Genomic DNA, 21,730 nt, shown 5'->3' with positions numbered 1-21,730 from the left:
TCAGCCATCCCGGGGTGTGTGTGTGTGTATTATATATGTGTGTGTGTATTATATATGTGTGTGTGTATATATATAATCTATGCAGTCAAAATGGGGGATTGGGGAGTGGTGGATTGAATTTACAGTCCCTATAGGACATGCAAATATTTTAATACAAATAAAGGGTATGCAGCAGGGGAGAGGGATATTGTGTGGTTCCTAGCGACAAGCAAAATCCTGAGCGATCCCGAAATGCCAGCTGTCTACCGGCAGCACCAGGGAGCTGTAGGTGCCCGGTGCAGTGACTTACTAGGACCCGTCCAATCGGACTGCGATCGCTGCCTAACCCCCCCCCCCCCCCCCGCCGCCCCCAGCGCGGAGAGCAGCCAAATGAACACATTTAAAATAGACTTAAAAGAAAAACACCCCCCCCCCCCAAACTCGCAGCGATCAGGAGACAGAAAGCCAGCGAGCGAGCGGCGCCCCTGCCTCTCCTGGCACCTGGGGGGGGGGGGGGGGGGAGGGGAGACAGAAGAAAATCAGCTCGATCCTTTGAATGGGGGTGACCTGGGGTAATGAAGTTGGAGTAATTAACGCGTCTCTTTGCGGCGCTTTCAGAGGCGGTATGTGTGTAACCAAATGCGGTTGTCCTTGGGACCGGCGGCAAGCAACGAATTATTCCAGTGCCGCCGAGTTAGCGATTTGCAGCGCGGCTTCTGGAGCTTTATTGGGGGGGGGGGGGGGGGGAATGAAAGCCAAACAAAAACCAAAGCAAAAGTAAATCAACAACAATCGCCCCCCCCCCTTCAGTCCCTGTCCCTTTGCTCTGCTCTGCTCTGACTTTTCGGGATGTCCTGCTGGCTCAGAGGCGCCCCAGAGAACTGAGGTGGCCGCTCCTTGCCGGGGACAGAGCCGTGCCCAATTCCCGGCTTGCCCAGGAGAATTAGAGCAAAGCTTCTGCTCAAGTAAATTGGTTAGTCTCTAAGGTGCCACAAGTCCTCCTTTTCTTTTTGCGAATTCAGACTGACACGGCTGCTCCTCTGAAACCTAGCATAGATCCAGCCACCATCCTTCTTTTTTAGGAGCCCTGACACATTTAGTTTGAGGGGAGGGGGGGAGGAATGAGTCCTGGCTCTTTGTACCCCCCCCCCTCCCCGATACAGATCTGTGCACACAATACTTAACTCCCAAATGGTGTAAATATCCCGCTGGCGGCATCGCCACCCCATCCCTCAGAATGCCATTCAACACAGGCAGTAACAATAAATATCCAAAATCAGCTCCCCCCGCCCCCATTCGTCCCCACACTATTTAGTAACCTTAATCCCACTTGGAAGAAATAGAAAGATAATTCTTCCCCGTGTATCCTGGGCCAGAAGGAATTTTTTTTTCCTGAGTCGAAATCATTTTGTTTTTAAAGGGGGGGGGCAGTAAACGGGGACGGGAGAGGGGGATGGAGTGGGGAGGCCTTGGAGATGCAGTTAAATAAAATACAGCGCCCGAGAAACTAGTGAAAAGCGGGGCTAGATCTGGAACGATATTCCAAGCCCCAGGGCTTGCCGTGAAGATCCAGTTCTCGCCGCAGAGCCTGAAACTGACCGTGCTTAGATCTTGTGGGGCAGTGTGAATAAGGGAGCTCCCTTCCCCGTAGATAGGGGACCGCATGAGGCGAGCTCTCCGCTCGAGTCTAATAACTTTGGAATAATCGCACGGCCAATAAAAGAAGTGGCAGAAATGGACGGTGTTACTTAAATAAACAAGGGTCTCTTTAAAATTCTCATCCACTTCAGATGTCTAAAGTAAGATTGTGATGATTTTGTCACGGTTTGGTAAATTTACCCCTTTAAGAGGCTTTCATAAATCCCAGAACACACCTTCAGCCAGATTTGAATATAGATTTAGGTTTTAAAACCCAGAAGCTGGGAACACCGCTTTATCAAAGAGAATTTCCCTTTAGCTTAGCAATGTGCTGGAATGGCTCTTGCAAAGATTGGATCTGAAAGGGGGGAAAAAAAGGGGGGAACCTTCTTTCTGGAGGAATTCTGCACAGACTTTGCAGCAGCTTCTGGCTTCAGTTTTCCTGCAGCTAATGGGAAAGTTGCAAAAACTGGTTCTCCAGCTGTAAGAACTTGCGTTTTCTTTCTTTCTTTTTTTTTTTAAACTTTCCAATCTCTTCTTTTCCATTTGGAAACCATTTCAGACCAGGTGCAGCCCCAGAAACCCAGTCTAGCTCGGGATAAAGTGATAGTGAGTGGACCCTGCGTCTTGATCTATAAGAACTTGTGTCCTCTGAGAACCAAAACTCTACTTCTGGGATGAAAAACGCTCTCACTTCTGATTTGCAGTAAGTTCTTCAACTTCCACTACCAATTGTGTTAAATAGCCATTCATTTCCCCTCTCTCTGCATATATGTATGATCCATTCTCTCTCTTTCACTCTCTATTTATTTGTGATTCCTTTGGTATTATTTCCCACTCTCAGTTGACTGTTTTGCAAGCGTTTATTGCGGTTTGTATTTATTACCCCGCTGGCTAATAGTTCTGAACAGCTCGGTTTAGTATCTGGTGACAAAAAGAAAGAGTTTATTATCGGAGACTTAAGCAAGCTCCCTTAAAACGAACCGATTTATGATTTGCCACCCTCCGTCCCTGGTCGGATCCGGAGAGCAATGCATGGCACTCACTTAGCTTTTCCCTCAGCGGATTTGTGTCTAGTCAAAATATTCCACACTTCCCTTACAGTTTATCTGCAATCCAGCTGCGGTTTCCAATGCTTCTCCTGACCCCCTAAAAAACTTATTTGGGGGGGAAGGGGGTAGTGCGATTTAAACAGCCATTCACAAATACCACGAGCCACTTTTCAGAAATGTTACCAGTCCTTGCAATGTTAAAAAGAGCTCCCTTTTCATTTTGTGTCAGAGCTGCCTACGCTCCTTTGGGGGTTTTGATTAGTCGCCATCCCAACCTCGATTAAACCAACTTTCATAATTTGTATGGGTGGGGGAGGAAATGGGGGGAGAAATCTGGCAATCTGGAAGCCGCCCGTTTTACAGCCCTCTATTTCCTACAAATGATACAACGAGCGAGAGGGAACTACGCCCGAGGAAGGGCTGAACACGAACTAGGGTCCAAACCAGAAAAGTCTCCCTGAAATCAAGAAATAAATTCGCAGTGCGAATGTGAACATAACCAGAGACGATCTTGTGTGTTTCCGGAGAGAGCTGGATGGGGGTTGTGCCAGACGAGTGTGCTGGGTGTGGGTCGGGTGCGAACGAGTGTGGAAATGTTCTGTGCATCCCCCGGGGAAGTGTGGGAGCCGGTGGGTCAGGTGTGTGCGTGTGTGTTTGTTCATGAAAGGCGTTAACTATCCGCTTCCGTAATTTTCCTCTCTTGCCCTGAGTTGCCTGGATGAGCAGCTCTGTGTAGCAAGCAGGTTATAGATGGCAGTCCTGATATTAAAATAACGATTACACTCTAGTATCTAGCATGCTGGCAAACTTCATAGCCGGCTTGTGGGGGAGAAACAAAAAAAAAAAAAAAAAGGGGGTGGGGGGAGGTTTGTAAGAAAGAAGAAAATAAATCCCCAGCGAAGCTTGAAACGAGTCTTTCCTTTCTAACCTTTTATAGCCTTTATTTCCCGCATATGGGGGGAAAAAAAACTTTTTTTAGTGAGACCCGCAAAGAACTTTTCCTTTCCTTTGGACTTTTGATTAGAACCCATCAGTTGCAGCCACATATATAAGAATCGATATAAAGTAATCCGTGGAGCTGGGATAAGGTTTTAATCGAAAATCTTCCTTACTATTCTTTGCAGATCTTCTTTAGCCGCTGGCTGGTGGAGAAACAAATACTCATTTAGCCCCCCCCCCCCACCCCCAGCCTCACCCCCACACAATGCAGAAAACTTGCAAAAGATCAGAAACCAACTGTTGTTACCCTGTGACTAAGAAATGAACCCTCGTATTATCTTCTTTCTTTCCCTGACTTACATCTATTGCTGGATGGTTTTTATCCACCCATCGCTAAACATACCCTTGAAAACTATATCCATAGTTTCGTCTTTTAAATGGCACGTTGGAAATATTATTTTACCTGCAAAAGAAAGGGGCGGATTTGTGTGTATGTGTGTGTGGGGGGGAGGGGGGGGTTACCAAAGCTCAAACAAGTAGAACACGGTCAGGAAACCGTCTAGTAAACGAAATCCTTTAATTTGCCAACGATTAAGGAAGGAATCTCACACTTTTTAAACCCGTTTTTGTTTGTTTTTGTTAAATGATGTCCAACTTCACTCGCTTCTTTCATTTCAGGAGATATTTGTTTTCGAATGGCAAAAAGCAGCCTTTCGTCCTCACAAACTCGCGCTCCGTGTTTTGCTCAGAGGGGATGGGGGGGAAAGGCAGCGTTTTAAACAATACAGCCGGCTCCAATTTGTTTTGCCATTTGAAATTCATTGTAAAGCCATTCCGGCTCCCCTGCGTTCCTGCCTGATTAAACGGTGTTGTTTGTCCCCCAAAGCTGCACATTATGGACGAGTGCAAGTCCATTTGAAAGCATCCGACTCGGGTTTAATGGAAGCGAACTGGACTGAGTAAAAAGTTTGCCCGCGTAATTGCAGCGGAGACTCGACAATACTTGGGTTAATCGGGATTTGCTGTCTGATGAGTGCGTTTTAAAGAATGGACTCGGGTGGGTTGGTTTTTTAATCTGAAGGAAGCGAGCCTGCCTGGCCATATTTGAAACCCAAGCTGGCGTCTTATCTGTATGAAATTTCAATTTATTTAAAAGCCTGGTATTTAATAAACGGCGTGGGCCACATTTAGTTTGGGCAGTCCGCCCCCCCCCCCATCCCCCGGTTGTACTTTCTCCGTAATCGTGTCTAATGAAAAAGTGGGATTTCCCCATTATTTTTTTTTGGGGGGGGGAGTGAAAATATATTGCATCTTCATTAGGCAAATTGACTGCTGTGCTCAAGACAGTTCTTAATTGAAAAGGCAACCTGGTTTAATGGTGTGGGTGAGGAGAAGATTACATACTTTATCCAAACACAAAGGCAATTCATAGCGAGGAGCAGCCTGCTGCCATGAACTCGAATGCAGTTGCATCCCTGTCAGGGTAACTGCCCATACCTGAGCCAGACAGTGAACCCCCCCCCCCCCCGGGTCCACTGGCCGGTCGCTAATTTCACCCCGGAACAGGAGTGAGGACTGGCCACGTTGGTTCTGGTCCAGTGATAAACTGATCAAGAGCATAAGCGAGGCATGGATGGCCACCGATTTCTGGGTCGTTTTCACAATAGCAGCATCAAGCCGCAAATTGGACAAATCCAGCTTGTCTCCTTGCGCATTTTAAAGGGACTTTAATTGGGGGGCCGGCCTCATTCCGGCCAGAGCAAGGCAGAAGTGGGGTTAGCATTTAATCGGCCGGCCGCCAACGAATGTGTGTCCCCCAAAGCCACAGACAAATTGTTTCTCTCATTCCCAGCCTTGCTAGAGATGATCCTTCATCTAAACCACGCCGGAGTTTAATGCATTTGTTTGGGGTTTTTATTATTAATTATTATATTATTATTATTATTATTATTTTGAAATAAGCTTTCATTCCATGGTTTTGCTGAAAGCTACATTTATGCAGATCTTGGGGTTTGTTGGTTTGTTTTTTCCAAACCAAGCTTCTCTTTTCGGGTCAAAAGAGCCGTGACTCCAGTGTGAAATGTCTGACTAGAGAGAGAGAGATGGAAAGGTACATTTAGAGGAGGTGGCTTTCCCTAAATGAAACAAAGTCGAGATCGATACAGCTCCTTCGGCAGAGAAGTCGATTTATGAATTAAAAATAAAACACAAACAAGCAGGTGTCAGTTCCCCTGCCCCACAATAAATACCACAAACACACTTTTTATGGCTGACTGTCGAGCGTCTCTCCTGCATTTTCACAGGTTTCAGAGTAGCAGCCGTGTTAGTCTGTATGCGCAAAAAGAACAGGAGGACTTGTGGCACCTTAGAGACTAACCAATTTATTTGAGCATAAGCTTTCCTGAGCTACAGCTCACTTAACTGTTCCTTTCCCGACACGACCCAGCCTCACTGGAGACGATTTGCACAGAAGTTTTCTGTAGGTCTTTGTAACATTCAAGACAAAAGCTGGGGGGGGGGGGGGCGGGGGGAGAGACACATCCTATCTCGGTCTATGGAAACCGATTTCGTTTCACTGCTGCTCCCGAGTTTAGCTCATCATTTCTTTCTTCTTCTTTGCTAATGGCACCGGGCGGAGTTAGGTTTAATCACTGGATCTGGCCGATGGGCCCCTAACAAGGCACAGAACAGCCCCACGCCACACGTGCCCTGCCCAGGTGCTCATGGAAGACGCGTCGGGAGCTCACGGGCAGTGGGGGTGAGTGGTAGGAGAAGGGCAAAGCTTTGTCGGAGATTTTTGCAGCCCCCGATCCAGCCCCGTCTTCCCAATGGCCTTGGTCCCTCCCCACCTGCAAGTATTCTCGCCGGCGGATCCTGCAACCAGAAGGGTGGGGTCACCCCTGACCTTTCTCCTTCCCCCACCCCCACTCCAGGGGCTGCTGGCGGCGATCGCTGGCTGCAAACCTGGGGGAAGCAGGTTTCCAAGCGGGCCTATTGACGGATCCAGACGTCCCCGTCCCCCCCTTGCAGCAATCAATCGCTCGCCTTAATTTTCAGGGGGAGGGAGCGGGAAGGGGGAAGCTGCTCATGGCAATTCCCAAGGGGGTGGGGGTGGCCCAGGATTGCAGCTCCCCAAATAGGATCCCCCCCCCCAATAACCCCGGGAGCTTTAGCCCACGCGCCCAGCTGGCTGGGGTGGGGGGGCCTCCCCCTGCCGGGGCTGGTTTCAGGCTGGGCCCCCGCTCTGCCAGCCCCTCGGCGCAGGGCTCTGGGCCCGGTCGGACCCGGCCACCGAGCCCCGGCCCACGCTGCTGGCAGCTCCCGGCCCTTCCCCGGCTTCAGTCCGGCGAGTCGGGTTCCCCGGAGCTGTTCTCCCCGCGCCGCGGCTCCCCCGGGCCTGAGCCCAGCCTGCGGGCCGCCAGCTGCGGGATCAGCCCGCCTAGCCAACCCCCGCCAGGGCCCGCTGGCTGCTCGGCCCCGGAGGAGAGAGGGGAAGGGACCGGCCAGCGCCTGGACAGCTCCCGCCCTCAGACAGACAGAGCCCAGCCAGCTCCTGTCCTCAGACCGACAGACAGACAGACACAGCGTGCCCCGCCAGCTCCTGTCCTCAGACCGACAGACAGACAGACACAGCGTGCCCCGCCAGCTCCTGTCCTCAGACCGACAGACAGACAGACACAGCGTGCCCCGCCAGCTCCTGTCCTCAGACCGACAGACAGACAGACACAGCGTGTCCCGCCAGCTCCTGTCCTCAGACCGACAGACAGACAGACACAGCGTGCCCCTCCAGCTCCTGTCCTCAGACAGACAGACTGACAGACAGACACAGCGTGCCCCTCCGGCTCCTGTCCTCAGACAGACAGACACAGAGTGCCCAGCCAGCTCCTGTCCTCAGACAGGCAGAGCCCAGCCAGCTCCTGATCTCAGATAGACAGACAATCAGACACAGAGTGCCCAGCCAGCTCCTGTCCTCAGACAGACAGACAGACAGACAGACACAGAGTGCCCCTCCAGCTCCTGTCCTCAGACAGACAGACAGACAGACACAGAGTGCCCAGCCAGCTCCTGTCCTCAGACAGACAGACAGACAGACAGACAGACAGACACAGAGTGCCCCTCCAGCTCCTGTCCTCAGACTGACAGACAGACAGACACAGAGTGCCCAGCCAGCTCCTGTCCTCAGACAGACAGACAGACAGACAGACAGACAGACACAGAGTGCCCCTCCAGCTCCTGTCCTCAGACAGGCAGAGCCCAGCCAGCTCCTGATCTCAGATAGACAGACAATCAGACACAGCGTGCCCCGCCAGCTCCTGTCCTCAGACCGACAGACAGACAGACACAGCGTGCCCCTCCAGCTCCTGTCCTCAGACCGACAGACAGACAGACACAGCGTGCCCCGCCAGCTCCTGTCCTCAGACCGACAGACAGACAGACACAGCGTGCCCCTCCAGCTCCTGTCCTCAGACCGACAGACAGACAGACACAGCGTGCCCCTCCAGCTCCTGTCCTCAGACCGACAGACAGACAGACACAGCGTGCCCCGCCAGCTCCTGTCCTCAGACCGACAGACAGACAGACACAGCGTGCCCCGCCAGCTCCTGTCCTCAGACCGACAGACAGACAGACACAGCGTGCCCCTCCAGCTCCTGTCCTCAGACCGACAGACAGACAGACACAGCGTGCCCCTCCAGCTCCTGTCCTCAGACCGACAGACAGACAGACACAGCGTGTCCCGCCAGCTCCTGTCCTCAGACCGACAGACAGACAGACACAGCGTGCCCCTCCAGCTCCTGTCCTCAGACAGACAGACTGACAGACAGACACAGCGTGCCCCTCCGGCTCCTGTCCTCAGACAGACAGACACAGAGTGCCCAGCCAGCTCCTGTCCTCAGACAGGCAGAGCCCAGCCAGCTCCTGATCTCAGATAGACAGACAATCAGACACAGAGTGCCCAGCCAGCTCCTGTCCTCAGACAGACAGACAGACAGACAGACACAGAGTGCCCCTCCAGCTCCTGTCCTCAGACAGACAGACAGACAGACACAGAGTGCCCCTCCAGCTCCTGTCCTCAGACAGGCAGAGCCCAGCCAGCTCCTGATCTCAGATAGACAGACAATCAGACACAGAGTGCCCAGCCAGCTCCTGTCCTCAGACAGACACAGAGTGCCCAGCCAGCTCCTGTCCTCAGACAGACAGACAGACAGACAGACACAGAGTGCCCCTCCAGCTCCTGTCCTCAGACAGGCAGAGCCCAGCCAGCTCCTGATCTCAGATAGACAGACAATCAGACACAGAGTGCCCAGCCAGCTCCTGTCCTCAGACAGACAGACAGACAGACAGACAGACACAGAGTGCCCCTCCAGCTCCTGTCCTCAGACTGACAGACAGACAGACACAGAGTGCCCAGCCAGCTCCTGTCCTCAGACAGACAGACAGACAGACAGACAGACACAGAGTGCCCCTCCAGCTCCTGTCCTCAGACAGGCAGAGCCCAGCCAGCTCCTGATCTCAGATAGACAGACAATCAGACACAGAGTGCCCAGCCAGCTCCTGTCCTCAGACAGACAGACAGAGCCCAGCCAGCTCCTGTCCTCAGACAGACAGACAGACAGACAGACACAGAGTGCCCCTCCAGCTCCTGTCCTCAGACAGGCAGAGCCCAGCCAGCTCCTGATCTCAGATAGACAGACAATCAGACACAGAGTGCCCAGCCAGCTCCTGTCCTCAGACAGAAAGACAGAGCCCAGCCAGCTCCTGCCCTCAGACAGGTACGTGCCCGGCCAGCTGCTGATCTCAGACAGATAGGTAAGTGCCCAGCCAGCTCCCACAAGTTTGCAGACTGGCAAAGAATTTCCTTCCATACAGGGAGCCGTGCCCCACCATTTCTCTCCCAGAGACAGATAGGGATGTGACCCTCTAATGCTCTTTCCCAGATAGACAGAAGAGTGTTCCCCGCCCTCCAATGGACAGACAGAACACAAAGGGGTCTAACCTGCATGCGCCTTGAGATGCCCACACAATATGACTGTGAAATAATGATAACAAAGTGCCAGCTGGTTCTCTCTCCCAGATGGACAGACAGACAAGCTGTGGCCTGTTGGCTTGGAGGTTTTTCCTCCATCTTCACTCTCCTGCGACATATGCCTACCCAAAGCATCTTGATTCCTTCAGGACCTGTTCCCTGCCCATCACCAGCACACTCCTCATTCCCTAGCTGATCTACCCTGTAATCAATGCCTTTGGAATTCAAGTATGGGAGAGTGTAACTCCCTGCTCTCTGCTAAAGCCGGAGGGATGAGTTCCCCTCCTCTCCCCCACCTTAGGTTGGGGGAGTGCTGCTCCTCCCCTTCCTTGGCTGGTGAGGTGAGGCTTTACCGCCAGGCAGCACCATTTGAAGTGGGAGCCGTTGTGTGGTTGAAGAGTTTCCGGGGCGTCCAGCTTTTCTGCCAGTAGGGAGAGAGAGACCTTTGCTAGGAGTCCCCTGTCTATGTGCTCTTCTCTAAAGGAGGGTCTGCTCCTCTTGGGGGAAAGACATAAATGAGACAGCATAGCTAGATTTCATGAAACACCACTATCTTCTGAAATGTCCCGACTCCTAAAATTGCAGGAAATTGCATCCGGCATTTCAAACTCTCTGAAAGACTCCTTGCATTTCTACTGTTAGCTGGTTTTACATCAAGAATCATAGAATATCAGGGTTGGAAGGGACCCCAGAAGGTCATCTAGTCCAACGAGCCTAGGATGAATTATCAATAGACACTGGGAAGAAGCTAGTCTTGTTCCCATTTTCTTTTCTTGGCTGTGTCCTGTCACCACAAGACAATGCAGTTCCCACATCAGGTGGAGGGCATAGTCTGACCTGCTTTAACCACTGCCACTCACTACTGACTCTATCGCTTGGTGCAAGACAGAACTCTCTGAAAAGCGTTCTCATTCCAGAGCAGAAATACAGTTGCCCTTATGTAGCAGAAAATCCTCTGTTCCTGTAACCCTTCATTGTGACCATTTCTTGGTGCCCATGGCCAAGATTTTCTAAAGTGACTAGTGATTTTGGCGGCCTCAGGTGATGGGCACGTCACCTGAGATTACGTAAAGGGGCATAAATTTCAGAAATTGCAGAGAACCCAACTTCTGAAATTCAGGCCCCTTTAAGGTTTCTCAATCTGAGCACCCAAAACCTGAGGTTCCCAATATCACTAGTCACTTTTGAAAACCTTGGCCATATGAGACTGTCCCCATATAGCTTTTCAGTGTCCCAGGCTGAGTGCATGGGCCAGAACAATAATATCTCCTCTGGGATTCTCAATTCTCAGCTTCTCACAATGTCTTGACTTGCCTATGTCATGCATCTTTCCCTCTTACTGCTTTAGAGAAAAAAGAAATGTGAAAGTTAATATGCCCTGCCGCCACCTTAGTCAGTATCATCACTTTGGTAAAACACATAGAAAAGTAGAAACTGTGGCCAAATCTTGCCCTTTGTAAGATCCATGCATTTAACCTCAGCATAGCTGTTTGTGACCACAGCAGTCAAGCTCATATTGTACTCCATTCTTCGATTTATACACCCCTGAGCTTGGGGCTCAGGCTTCGATAAGGTTTCTGTATCTGCACTTTTACTGCATGCCACCATTGTTTAATCTATACATATAATATGCACCTACCATATATGTGTCTATGCTTTTGTATCTGCAATGAGCAACCCAGAATTCGTTCCCTAGTCATTTCTTTACTGCACACAATACTGACTTTCACAGAGAGCGTACTCACAATATTTTACTGAGATGGCAGAGTTCAAACAGTTTATTCAACATATTCATTGTCAAGAAATGCAAAATATTGAACAGATGCAAAACCCGCACTGCTATATCATAGTTGTGATGGTTACAATCACAAAATAAACATAGCCCAGCCATACAACATATCCAGTACGTGTTACACTACATTATATATAAACAATTTCCATTCTGTGGTGCTCCCTCACACTTAGAATCATAGAATCATAGAATCTTAGGGTTGGAAGAGACCTCCGGAGGTCATCTAGTCCAACCCCCTGCTCAAAGCAGGATCAATCCCCAACTAAATCATCCCAGCCAGGGCTTTGTCAAGCCGGGCCTTAAAAACTTCTAAGGAAGGAAATTCCACTTGCTGGGAAACAGTTTAAAAAAAGAAGACTGTTTAAACTTCTATACGTAACGCCCAACATTTGGTTAATTATTATATGAAGATATTTGCTCATGAAGACAATGGAGAATGTTATCCATACCATTGGCCATACATTGCCCCGCCTTAATTATTCATGGGAGTCTTCCAGTTTGAGATGTACAAATTATCAGTGATCAAATACAAAGCTACTTAAAATTCAAAAATAAATTTGCATGGTATTATGGTCTCATAGACAAGCCCATTTTCTGGAAAAAGGGTGCAACCTTTTCGTGGAAAGATGGGCCACTCTCCCAATGAAAATGGGCTTGGTTTTGAGGAGAAATATTTCTGAGCCGAACGAGCCCCATAGTTCTCAAGCAAAGGTGGCTTTCACCTTGAAACAAGATCATTGGCAAGTTTGCGTGCTTCTGAGGCTAATATGCCTGGTTTCAAATGCTGCCAAAATCGAGGAGGTGCAAAAGCATACACAAAAGGAAATGGCAAATGCATGAATGCAAAATTCTGAACAACGACATTTTCACACATCTCTACACTCAAGGGAGAAAAGGGACCTTAAAAAAGTGAAGTCAAGGACTGCTCTGTTTTGGAAGGCTACTGAGCCAGAATCAAAATATCTGGGAGCGATTTGGTAATAGGGCATGGACTTCGTTATGGGTGAGGGAGCTACCTATGTAGTTTTTTTCTCTGGCCTGCATCCCTGTAGTATCTTAGTAATCCTCACACTACTCCTGTGATCCAGGGATATATCATCCCCATTTTACAAATAAGGAGTGGAGGTATTATCCAAGGTCACACAGGAAGTCTGTGGGATAGCCAGGAACTGAATCCAGACCTCCTGACACCCAGTCCACTGCCTTAAACACAAGACCATCCTTCCTCCAGGCTCCCTTGCGTCTGCATTATCACCCCAAGGAGAAAACGATTCACACCAGCTCATTCCAGAGGGAATTTTGCATGCGTAACAACGACTGTACATGTGTGAAAAATGAAACACCGCTTACTTGGTTTGTGGACCCAGGGAGAAATGGGCAAATGGGCAGCTCCACATGATGTTCCAGAGTGCTAAATTTTTCCCCGATTTAGCTGAAAGAAGTGTAAAAACGCATGTGGCTACACATCTGAGGCAGTTCAGGAGTGTAAATGATTCATTCCAAAGTCAATTGCAACAAACCCTCATATCAAGCACTATTTTTGCGCACACTCCACTTATTACAGCTACGATTGACTTCAATAGGAGTGCTGTACCTAGGACGAGGCAGCGTGGGTATGTCTACACTACATTGTCAACCTGAGACCTGGGCTTGTTGATGCAACATTTCCATGCCTGACCTGGAGCATCCACAGTGCATTGTAAACCTGGGTTTACAAGGGAGTAATAGGGTGTCTCATGCCCTCTCCGCTCCCTTGCACCAGCACACAAGACAGGCCATGACCTTGCTCCATAGCACTTGAAATTTACCCCTAACCAATTTGAAAGTCACAGCTACATGTTTTTTCTTTGGATTGCATCTTTTCTTAATAGATTTACTTCCTTGCTTCCTTCTGGGCACCACCACCAATTTGTCCAGGGTGAAGGCTATTGGGAACCTGATGGTGGTCATCCCAGTAGACCCAGAGGGTGCAATGTTTTGTCATGGAATGATGGCTGCCTTAATTTTAGGTCACATGATTGTTTTGTGTATTAAGGGAGAAAGCAAGGAATACAGCTGTTGGGGCCAGATCCAAAGGCCACTGAAATCAATGAAAATATTTTTACTGACTTCAATGGGCTTTGGATCAAGCCTTTAGTGATTATTTGTTTCCCATATCATCCACCAAGTAGTTGCCATTGAATAACATCTCCAAATCCACCAGATTTTGCTTCCAAATTCTATAGTTAGATTTTTTTTCACTCTTAAGGTCCTAGCAGAGCTCATCCTGCTCCCCTTCTCTCGCTCCTCTCCTAGTATTTAAAATCATTGCTCCAAGGTCTCCATCTGTGTGTTTAAATGGTGCAAACTCTGCATGCTAAATCCTTGGCATTCTTAAGTCCCCTGGGACTGGACAGAGTTCCCAGCCTGCGTTAGCGTCCCAAAGACACAAACTTCAAGCTGAGCTTCCTACCAAGCTGGCTGGTTTTAGGGTTTACCGTGCAAGACTCAACAGCCCCTCTCTTGACATACGGACTCTCCACCTTTTATCCTCTTGAGCTGGAGCTAATGAGAGCCTACTTGTCTGGCTGCCAAATGAGTCAGCAGAGTGGTCCCGCATCTCCATGCAGACCTCAAGTCCCTTAATTGCCTCCAAGTGTGCAGGTTTTGGTCGTGTCCGTGCTAGGTTTTGTTTCGCGGGGGAGGGGAAACTCCCATGGTTGCACCGTCCCAGAGGAAGCCCCCACCCCACCCCCGCAGTGGTTTCAACAGTGGAAGAGCTAGAGTAGACCCGGAACAGGTGTTCATTCCATTGTATCCTCTCAGAACAGGACCTAGACATCATGGGGATAGAAGGGGATGTGCCCCCATGATACTAGGGGGCTCTTGCAGTTGCTACCATCTATAAAGCTTCATCAGATTGGTAGTGCAATGATGGGGCACTACCCCCACTCCCCCCCCCCCAAAAAAAAGAATGCAGGAAAAGCCTTTGAGAATGGCAAACAATAAGGAAATCTCTAGATTAGGCAGCTATTCTTAACAGCTAATTATATTGGAAGGGCAAAGAAATCTATTGCAAGTACAGCATCTTAAAAGACAGGAGACAAGCTTCAACTAGACAAGACAGAGGTGACATTTTATTCGTGATTCTCTGTGGTTCCAGAATGCTTGGATGTGGTCCCAGAATGCTGCTTGATTTGTTTCAGACACATACAGAGTTTGGCCAATGACAAATAAACCTGTTTTACCTTAATAGGTTGTGTGCAGAGGCACGAACAATATGAGGCCTATATTTGCGGGTATTGGCATATGGATTTTTCACACTCAGAGGTGTGCCACAAGACTCTTTGCTGCTTTTACAGATCCAGACTAACACGGCTACCCCTCTGATACAAAAGGAAATGCAATTTAAAAAAAAAGGACAAGACAACCCAGACAGTCCATCAGCAGCCTAACCATGCCACAGACCCAGAGGCAACTCCAAAGCCCCCAGTACAACCGCCTGTTCCATTTGCCAAAGAGCCAGCTGCTGCAGCTTGGAAGAATCTCTTCCACAGCTTGGTGTCTAGGTCCTGTGATTGCTGTCCAAAGAGCAGTGGTGCGGCATGCTGGGATAAATGGAACTGCAGCATCCCAGTACAATATCCACCCCCCGCCCCCACTTTATCATGTTAAAAAGTTGCTTACCATTTTTGATTTCTATATAAACTGCATGAAGCACAAAAGCACATTTCCACTGGCGTGAAGAAAAATGTGAAACTGGGGAAAACTATTAATTAAAAGTAAGTTTGTGTCCATTCCACTAAGGTCAGGATACTAACATGACCAACTTTTACCTTACCATCAACAGTGGTGAGGCATAACTAACTATATTTGTTATCTGAGAGAGACCAACTGATGCTCTGAGTTGTGATGGTTGCATCCATACTGCAGCATAGGAGCAAGATCCTTGGCTTGTGTAACTTGGTCTAGCTCCATTGACTTCAGTGGAGCTATGCTGGTTTACACCATCTGAGGATTTGGCCCTATGTGTTCCTATCCAGATTGTTCTGATCCCAGGGAAAGTGGAGCAACCTGTCTCTCAAGCATGAGAGTCAGTCGCAAAATTATTTGGTGATGCTGGTTCTGTATGGCTGAAACCTGGTTCCATGAAGCTGAGGATAGGAGTAAAGATTATATATGTTACGCTTTCCATTCAAAAAACACAAAGCAGCTCTTCATTTTAAAAGGATTGATTTAAGTAGAGCAGGCCAGCTTCGCGGTGAAATGCCTTTGACTTCAGCGGAGCTGTAGTGATTTCCATCAGCTAAGAAGGAGGCAGCCTAGGTACAAACTAGACTGTTCCTTTTCTATGTGGCATAATACAAATATATGAGGCTCAAAACAGTGAAGCCAATGGGAGTTTTGCTACTGCCCAGTCAATGGAGCAGAATCGGGCCCCTGAGGGATAGGGCATTTAGAGACCCAGCTCTCCTGTTTTTTGTAGACTGTGATGAGCTGAAGCACTTCTCTGGCAAACCTATTTTTCTTTTCTCAGCCCTGGTTTTCTTTTTAAATTGTGCTGTACATATTGGGTACCTAAAATACTCGGGAAATGGAGGACAAAAAGCAATGGGGGGGGGGGGAGGGAGGAGGAAGGAAGCTTCCCTTTTTTAGTGAGACCAAGACTAATTCAGTGTAAAAGCACCTACAAGGTACCTCAGGCATATTCTGTCCTCAGGGATCTGGTGGTCCCCTTTGGATTCTGAGGAGCTGTCCCTTTGTGTTTTTGTAAAGCTATACCACATATGAGCAACAGGCAGAACCCGGCACTGGCCACTTTGGCAATGACTTTCGCAGGAACAGAATCCAGTGAAAATAATGATGGAGGAGGATCTTTATTTTTATTTCAAAGCAGGCAACATGGCAACCCTTGATTGCTTAGAAAGCTACAGTCTACATACTCAGTGTGGCAGCTTTCTAAGCAATCAAGGGTTGCCATGTTGCCTGCTTTGAAATAAAAATAAAGATCCTCCTCCATCATTATTTTCACTGGATTCTGTTCCTGCGAAAGTCATTGCCAAAGTGGCCAGTGCCGGGTTCTGCCTGTTGCTCATATGTGGTATAGCTTTACAAAAACATAAAGGGACAGCTCCTCAGAATCCAAAGGACAGGGTCTGGCCCAGAGCCCTCATGGAAAAGGAAGATGCAAACAACCGACCGTTAAAGCAGAACGAGCAATGGAAATGGCTTAAAGTGAAGGCAGTGTTCATCTTTCTCTCCTGTCTGCTTTGTAAGCAATCAGTTTGCACATTAAAGATCAGGATAATATGGAGGGTCGTTATGGTCTGCTCGTTGGGCTGTGAGCTTCTCAGCTCTCACAAGTAGGGTTGGGCCAGGTGAGTAATTTGCTGAAGTTTCCCAGGGCGTAGGGCCTGTAGGAGTGATGAGTCTGCCTTTTGGGAAGATGGGGTGGTGCAAAGCATCCCACTGTTCCAACTCTACGTGTGGTCCTGCAGTAAGCTACTGCACCCAAAATGGGCAACACTGGTAGGGAGCGTGTAAATCAGCACATTCCCTGGGCAGCTTCTATCGGTGAGTGTCTGCAGAACTCTGAGTGCAGCAGAAGCCCCAGGGAGGGTGGCGCTATGAACACCATTATCTCTCTGCTGGGGGGGGGGGGGGAATGGTTCTCCAGGTACAGGAACCCCTGTTGGCAATTTGTAGGTTTGGATCATCAGAAGTTAATTAAATCCCGCAATTTGGGATCCTTTGTGTTGACAGGTGTTATATAAACAAAAGGTCGCCTTCTTCATAGCTCAGAGCTCAAAATGTCTGGCTTGCTTTCATTGACCGAAGACACTTTTCTACTTACAGAGTTTGATTTATTAATTACCCTAGAAAAATGATACTTTTGATATATATTTACCTAGAATTAGGCTTATAATGTAAGTATTTTAACGAGTTATATATTGACCAGGAGCTACAACAGGTGATTAACAATAAATGTCCTGTTTATATTCATTTTATAAGTCTGGGTAGTTGTAGACTACCTACTTTTGCTGTCATTGGCTGGGAGTAAATAAGCATAATGCACATACCCCTTTTTAGTCAATCGGGATGCTGAAACATACGGTTTATGACATTAAAAAAAGGGGAGAAGCACACTGACAGTATTACAAACATTGATTCATGTTAATTCAAGGAGATGGATATAGACTAAGATTACTATGCCAAAGAGGAGGCATTTAATTTTTTAATAAAGGTCTTGATTTACAATTACTTTTATATAACCCAGGCATTATCCACTGCATCTTACTTACGATACTCTGGCTTTATGGTTTGTTAATTAGCAGATGTTTTCTTCCTTTTTTTCTTCCATAGTTTTAAAAATTAATCTTGGATGCTTTATAGCATTTCTCTCTCTCTGTATATATGGCTTTACAATATGCACTGAGATTTTGATAAAATCTCATCAAAGCCTGCTAAAAGATCTCCTTTATCTATTCTGATTGGCTTGATTACACTGATTAATGAAACACTGGAGAATTGTAAGTGATGGGGATTAAATAATGCAATTAGTTTTCATAATTTTAGTAAAAAGTAGAATTAGGTTGGAACAAAGGGGAAACCAGAGAGCAATGTTCAGTGTACAGTATTTATGATAAATCATAATTCCTTAGTTGGCCCCTCAGAATGTTGGCATTTTACAGCCTCCCAGGTGAATGAATGCTTGGGAAGAAATACAAGTCTGCAGTCTTCAAAGGTTAACATCAAGGTTAGTTTTAGTCCTGAATCATAATGTGCATGTGTAGTGAGCTTGGTAAGGGTGGAAACCAAAGCAGTCATCCAAGGAGTCTTGTAAGAAGCCCAGTAGATAGGAAGTTGGTTTGCTGGATACTGTACTTACCACCTGGTAGTTCATTTTTCATTTTCAGGAGAAGAGATTTTGTCAGTTAAAAGGGAATTTATTTACTCTCAATGGGTTAAATAGATGCAAGAATCTGATGCAGCAGTGGCGTTGTGTGCAAGGATATAGTGAAACAATTAACACAGCAGCTAATGAGACTCACTATAGTGCCAGCTGTTTACTTCAGTCTTGGAGGCTCAGTTTTTGTAGAGACTCATTGGGGCAGACCCTGAGTTAGTGTAACATACCAGAACTCTGCTGAAGTTAAATCCAGCAGAGGATTTTCCCCCTTTATGGCCTACCTTGTGAGAGCTCAGAGAGCTGTGGAATTCAGCATTAAAACCAGCATGGGCTGGAGGACAACCATCATTGCTATGACTATGGCCATAGAAAACAAAAGAGAAGCCAAAAAACCTAAGAGGAACCAAAAGAGGCCAAGGGAGAGAAAATTAAATTTCTCAGCTTAATGGTTACTGTCCAATCTGTGCTCAGTTCAGAAGCGAAAAAGAATGAAGGTATTTCTAGAAGCCAGTCCTGTGAAGTCCCTCTGGAATCTCAGAGTTAAGCAGAATTCTTTCCTTCTCGCCACTGATAAAGATCCCACAGGTCAAATTAGACCCTCAATTCTGTGCAAGCCCACTCTCTTCATGTATGTCCCATAACTAGTACTGTGTGAATAATGGATTTTTCTGTTTGCTGGACGTTCAAAATAATTGGGAAAAAATCATTTTGGCTAGAAGTTGAAGCTAGAAAAATTCAGATGGGAAATAAAGTACAAAATTTTAAAAGGGTAATCAACTATTAGAAGAACTTACCAAGGGTTGTGGTCGCTTCCCTATCAGGGCAATTTTTAAATCAAGATTGGATATTTTTCTAAACGATGTGCTCTAGTAGTTCAAACAGGAATAAATTCAGGGAAGGCCTCCGGTCCATGTTATATAGGAGGTCATCTTAGATTATCACTGTGGCCTCGTCTCACCTTCTTATCTATGAATGAAGAAGCGATTATTTTTTTTTTTCCAATTTTTGGCAAATAAAAAAGTAAAAAAAAAAAAAAGTTTTGAGTCAAACAAAATGTTTTGTTCCACCTGTAATGAAACATTTTGTTTCAGTTTCAAGCATTTTTCTCTTGTGCTTGGCATTTTTTAAAGTTAAAGAAAATTTTAAAACAAAAAGTCATTTTGACCTGAATACTGGAAGCATTTCATTTAGAAAAGGTTGACTGGAAACATTTAGACTTTTTCAGAATGTTGGCTTATTTGTGTGCTTTTCTGTTGGTTGATTTTTCTTTTAATTGAGGGGATTTGTTGTTTTGTTTTGTTTTTGCTGATGACCAATTTAATGACAGGTTTCAGAATAGCAGCCGTGTTAGTCTGTATCCACAAAAAGAACAAGAGGACTTGTGGCACCTTAGAGACTAACACATTTATTTGAGCATAAGCTTTCGTGAGCTACAGCTCACTTCATCGGATGCATTCAGTGGGAAGGGGTTACCTAGTGAGGTGGTGGAATCTCCTTCCTTTGAGGTTTTTAAGGACAGGCTTGACAAAGCCCTGGCTGGGATGATTTAGTTGGGGATTGATCCTGCTTTGAGCAGGGGGTGGGACTAGATGACTTCCTGAGGTCTCTTCCAACCCTGAGATTCTATGATTCTATGATAAACTTCCAGTGCCTTCCCACAATTCCCATGTGCGCCCAGAAGCAGACATGGTCTCCCACTGAATGCATCCGATGAAGTGAGCTGTAGCTCACAAAAGCTTATGCTCAAATAAATTGGTTAGTCTCTAAGGTGCCACAAGGACTTCTTTTCTTTTTGCGAACAATTTAATGAAACTGACGCAAATTGGCAAAATGTTTCAGTGTTGCGGAGTCTGCATTTATTTGCCGAAAAAAGTTACAGCCAAAAAAATTTACCAGCAACACCACCATTGCCTTCACTGGATTTGCACTGGGTGGGACATATTGGGGCATAGCACGTTGATGACGTACAAGAAGGGTAGAGCCCTGTTCACTTTCCCTTAGTTCTGTTGGCTTTGCAGAGCTAATAGAAGTAAAATGGAATAAAAACGTATTTTTGTCACTGAAGCCAGCTGACCTGACTCTGAATGCTCTGGGTGGACAGCTGCTCGATAAGAAGGTGCCTTCCTTCCCCTGCCCTCCTCCACCCCCCCGCACGTTAAACTATTACATCGTTTGCTTCAGTAGGCTTCTTTGTTAAACTTATTCCATAACTTTACCATATCTCCTATGAAATAGCTTTTCTAGCATTCCTTGCTTATGATTTATATCTTAAAATGAAGATCATACCTGTCCCCTGCTATATCTGCTAACGTGCAAGGAGACGGGGGGTATACTGTTATTAACTCTTTTACTGCTGGATTCCTATCCATATTCCTGTGCCGCTCTTTTAAATGGCCATCCGTTGAAACATATAGAATATTTGGACAGGCCAGATATGATCAGGTAGTGTAGGAGGTACTGTATATGCAAGCCACAGTATCCTGGCATGGCATGATTGGCATTAGTCAAGTGGTTACCTTGGAATCAGGACTTTTGGTTTCTGTTCCTGGTTCTGTTCCTGCCTGCCCATGTGATCATGGGCAAGTCACTTAACCTCTCTGTGTTTCAGTTTCCCCATCTTTAAAATGACTGTATTAGTGTTTGCATCTCTTACAGGGATGTCATGATTCTTAATCACTGTTTGCAAATGCATCTGGAGAGTCTTGCATGAAAGATGCTGTATAAATGCAAACTGCACACAGAATATCAATTCTAATGGGCATTTATTTGTCTTCCTATCTAGGTATATCTCTATATCTTGTTTACTGTAGCTGTGCACTAAGCTGTTACTTCAAAGCATTTTCCTTGAATAATGATGATCAGTAAACTGCATAACTGCTTCATTAAATACATCACTTCTCCCTCATAGTATCATTCTGAGAAAGAAGAGGCGGCAAGCATAAATTGCACGGTTAGAATCCAGATCTGATTTTTGAGCTAGCAGGCAGCCAGGAAATTTAGATCCAGATTCCAGCCCTCCTCAGTCCCAAAGTTTAGGGGGCTTTGGAGTCAGGATTTTTTGTCTGCGGCACTCTCTATTGGAAAGCAAATGCTCTGAGAATCAGTGTCTCTAATAAGGCCCACAGTCCAATTAATATATTCCACCTTACACTGTTAGCCACTTTAAAGTGTGGTCCAGTACCTTGGATAGATGCTCAGATGCTGCAGCGGTGGGCATGCTATAAGAAACTAAATAGAATAGGTTTCCCCGTCACTTCCTTTTTGGGGACTTTTCGCTTTCTCTGTGCTCTTAGCTGCAGTGCATGGGTGGTCTGGCAGACAGGACACAGGCCTGGAGAGCCAGAGACCTGGATTCTATTCTGGTCTCTGCTAGGTGACCTTGTCCAACTCACTTCCCCTCACTGTGCCTGCATTTC

The 21,730-nt window shown here is 46.9% G+C and overlaps 1 long non-coding RNA gene across 7 annotated transcripts in view; it reads left to right on the top strand.

Annotated features, from left to right (window-relative positions):
• Window positions 1–1,453: 1,453 nt before the first annotated feature.
• The window catches only part of LOC125638454 (uncharacterized), a 136,037-nt gene continuing 115,760 nt past the window's right edge, over window positions 1,454–21,730 (top strand). For 3 of the 7 annotated variants that reach the window (XR_012669119.1, XR_012669117.1, XR_012669118.1), the window contains exon 1: window positions 1,455–2,323. This is a non-coding gene — a long non-coding RNA (uncharacterized LOC125638454). Of the gene's footprint in view, window positions 2,324–21,730 lie in introns of all 7 variants that reach the window. The other 4 variants (XR_012669116.1, XR_012669120.1, XR_012669115.1 and 1 more) reach the window with 2 other exon arrangements.

This window comes from Caretta caretta, chromosome 6 (assembly GCF_965140235.1).
Source record: "Caretta caretta isolate rCarCar2 chromosome 6, rCarCar1.hap1, whole genome shotgun sequence".
Classification (NCBI taxonomy): Eukaryota; Metazoa; Chordata; order Testudines; family Cheloniidae; genus Caretta; species Caretta caretta.
This window is presented reverse-complemented; position numbering and strand designations above follow the sequence as displayed.